Source organism: Chrysochloris asiatica, unplaced genomic scaffold (assembly GCF_000296735.1).
Source record: "Chrysochloris asiatica unplaced genomic scaffold, ChrAsi1.0 scaffold00254, whole genome shotgun sequence".
Lineage (NCBI taxonomy): Eukaryota > Metazoa > Chordata > Mammalia > Afrosoricida > Chrysochloridae > Chrysochloris > Chrysochloris asiatica.
Genome location: NW_006408772.1, coordinates 908,327 through 912,649, shown reverse-complemented (window position 1 = coordinate 912,649; position 4,323 = coordinate 908,327).

Sequence of the window (4,323 nt, the reverse complement as noted above, 5' to 3'; positions counted from 1 at the left end):
TTCTTTGTCTGAAACCTGTTCACCATGGGTGAGCCTGTTGGTATTTAAAATACCCGTAGCATAGCTTTCAGAATCACAGCAATTCACAAGCCACTACAGCATGACAAACTGACAGACAAGTGGTCATAGGGGTTGCAAATGCAAATGTCAAGAGAGTATGAATTTTGACACACCTGTATGAAAATTGTATGTTTTAAGAAAAGTGGCCATGATATTTGGCTTTAGTGTCAGGAAATAATGGTGAGTGAGAAGCTAGTAGTGAACTATCAAGGGAACATACCCCATTTAAAGGAAGAAGCTGCTATTTAGTCAATTATTGTTGAAGTGTGGAAACTAAGTCCTTGATTGTTGTTGTTGTTGTTAGGTGCCATGGAGTCATTACCGACTCATAGCGACCGTGTACACAATAGACTAAAACACTGCCTGGTCTTGTGCCATTCTCTCAATTGTTGCTACTCTTGAGTTCATTGCTGGTGCCACTGTGTCAGTGCATCTTCTTGGAGGACTTCCTCTTTTTTGCTGACCTCCACTTTGCCAAGCATGTTGCTCCTCTCCAGGGACTGGTCCTTCCTGATAATATATCCAAAGTATGAGAGATGAAGTTTCACCATTCTGACTTCAAAGGGGTATTCTGGCTGTACTTCTTCCAACACATATTTGTTTGTTCTTCTGGCAGTCTGTAGTACTTTTAATATTCATCCCCAACAGCATACCTAGAATGCTTCAATTCTATAGTCTTTCTTATTCACTGTCCTTGTCAAGTTTCACATGCATATGAGGCAATTGAACATACTTCAGTCCTCAACTGACATCTTTGTTCTTGAATACTTTAAAGAGGTCTTGTGCAGCAGATTTTCTTAATGCAATATGTCTTTTGATTTCTTGACTGCTGTGTTGATGGTTGATCCAAACTAAATGAAGTCTTTGATAACTTTAATCTTTTTCCATTTTTCATGATGTTATTTTATTGGTCCAGTGGTAAGGATTTTTGTTGTCCATGTGCCTAATGCCCACAGCAACTCTATCTCTCCATACCATCATCCCTGCTACCTTCTCAGATGCCACCATTTTTCTAGGTAGGATCTCATGCTCTTCCTTTTTGATGGACCTGGGATCCTCTGTCTCTGAAATGAAAGATGAACTCATTCCCACTTTTAGTGCATATCTTCTACAATTAACATTACAAATGTCTATTATTCTGATTTCACACTTACTAAGGAATATTCTTTAGTAATGCTGGAAGCTATGTCACCAGTATTTCAAATACCAGCAGCTTCACCCATATGAAACAGGTTTCAGTGGGACTTCCAAATGAACACACACACGAAGAAGGACGTGATGGTTACTTCCAAAAAAACGCCCACAAAAAAACCTAGTCAATAGCAGTAGAACACTGTCTGATATAGTGCTAGAAGATGAGCCCCTCAGGTTGGAAGGCACTTAAAATATGACTGAGAAAGATCTACTATTCAGAATAGAGTTGACCTTAATGACATGGCTGGAACAAAGCTTTTGAGACCTTCATTTGTTGATATGACATGACTTAAAATGAGGAGAAATAGTTGCAAGCATCCATTAATAATTGGAATGTGGAGTATATGAAGTATGAATTGATAAGAATTAGAAGTTGAAAAAAAGTTACATGGAAAGCATGAAGATTGATATTTTAGGCATCAGTGAGCTAAAATGGACTGAAATTGGCTATTTAGAATTGCCATCTACCTCAAGGTTGGTTTGAACCACAAGGCCCACAGTTCAAATTCACCATTCGCTCCTTGGAAACCCTATATGGGCCACTATGAGTTGGAACCAACTGGATGGGAGTTAGCAACAAAAACAACAACAAAATATGGAATGAAAAATGGAAGAGGAATGACATCGCATTCATCGCATTCAAATAGAGCATCTCATGATCTATCTTGAAGTACAATGATGTCAGTGATAGCATAAAATCTAGTTAATATGAGTACTATTCAAATTTATACAATAACTATTGACAAAAATGAAATAATTGAAGATTTTATATCAATGTTTACAGTCTGTAATAGATCAGATATGCAATCAGGATGCTTTGACAATCACTGGTGATTGGAACATGAAAGTGAGAAAAGAAGAGGAATAATCAGTAGTTGGAAAACATGGCTTGGGATGGAAATAATGATGGATATTGGATGGCAAAATTTTGGAATACCAACAATTTCTTCATTACAAATATCTTTTCAACAATATAAATGGCAGCTATATATGTGAACCTCATTTGGTGAAATATACAAGAAGCAAGTTAAGTTCAGACCAAAGCTGAAGAAAAATTAAAGCAAGTTCATGAGAGTCAAAACAAGTCTTGAATATATCCCACCTGAATTTAAAGATCATTTCAGGAACAGATGTGATGAATTAGACACTAATGACTGAAGACCAGGAGAGTTGTGGTCTGATATCAAGAACATCATACATTAAAAAGACAGGAAAGAAAGAACATATCAAAACGGCTATCAGAAAAGACTTACTCTTCAACATACAACAGGTGAAAGAAAGAGATGATGAAGTAAAATGCTGAACAAGACTAAGTATTATAATGAAATGTGTAAACAGCTATAGTTAGAAAAACAAAAAGGAAGAACATGCTTGGCATTTCTCTAGCTGAAAGAACTGAAGAACTGATTCACTCCTCATGTTGTGATATTGGGTTCTCTGGACAAAAATTTGAATGATATGGGAAACATCGAAAGAGGATGGAAGCAATGGACAGAGTAACTGTATCAAAAGGTATTATCTATGTTCAACTATTTCAGGAGAAACCATATGATCAAGAATCAGTGGTATTAAAAGAAGTCCAAGCAGCATTAAAGGCACCCTACAAAAAAAGTTTCCAGGAATTGATGGCATACCGATTGAGATGTTCCAACAAATGGACGCAATATTAGAAGTGCTCACTCAAATTTACCTAGAAATTTGGAAAGCAGCTACCTGGCCAATTGACTAGAAGAGGTCCATAGTTGTTCCAATGGCAAAGAAAGGTGATCCAACACAATACAGAAACACCAGCTAATATCAATAATATCATATGCATGAAAAAGTTTGCTGAAGATGATTTAAAAATAGTTGCAGCTATACCTTGACAAAGAACTGCCAGAAATTCAAACTGGATTCCGAAGAGGATGTGGAATGAGGGATATTGTTACTGATGTCATATGGATCTTAGCTGAAAGCAGAGTACACTAGAAAGATGTTTACTTGTTTTTTATTGACTATTCAATGGCACTTAACTGTGTGGATCATACAAAATTATGGGTAACATTGTGAAGAATGGGGATTCCAGAACGCTTAATTGTACTCATGAGGAAGCTGTACATAAAACAAAAGGCAGTCATTTGAATAGAGGAAGGAGATACAGAGCAGTTTAAAATCAGGAAAGGTTTTTGTAAGGTTATTTTCTTTCATCATACTTATTCAATCTGTATGCTGAGCAAATAATATAACTAACTGGACTATGTGAAGAAGAAAGTGTCATCAGGCTTGGATGCAGTGATATGCAGATACCATAACTTTGCTTGCTGAAAGTGAAGAGAATTTTCTGAAGAAGATCAAAGACTATACTTGGAATACACTTTGAAATGAAAAGAAAACCCTCACTATCAAATGAATGCTCAGTATTATGAAAAACAGAGAAATGATTGAATCTATCAGAGAATTCATTTACTTCGATCCACAATCAATGTCCATAGAAGCAGCAGTCAGGAAATCAAGCAACATATTTCATTGGGCAAATCTGCTACAAAAGATCTCTTTGAATTTTTAAAACACAAAGATTTCACTTTAGTATTTTCACCATGGTATTTTCAATTGCCTCATAAGCATGCAAAATCAGCATAATTAATAAGAAATACCAGAGAAGAATTGATGCTTTTGGATTATTGTTGTTGTTAAGTGCCGTAGAATCAGTTTTGACCCAGAGTGACCCTGTATAGGGTTTCCAAGGAGCAGATGAACTGCTGACTTGCAGTTCAAACCGATTTAGTAGTCCAGTACATTAATCTATAGTGCCACACCAGAAGTGTTGATGAATAATATTAAATACTTCAGAAAATGAACAAATCTATCTTCAGAGTTAGTCAGAAATCTCCTTAGAAGTGAGGGTATTAAGGGTATTTGTCTAGTTTGGACATGTTATCAAGAATGACCAGTCTCTGGAGAGGGATATCATGCTTAGTAAAGTAGGTGGTGGTGGTCATGTGCTGTGGAATCGTTTCTGACTCATAGCGATCCTGTACAGGGTTTCCGAGGCTGTAAATCTTTACAGGAGTAGAAAGCCTCATCTTTCTC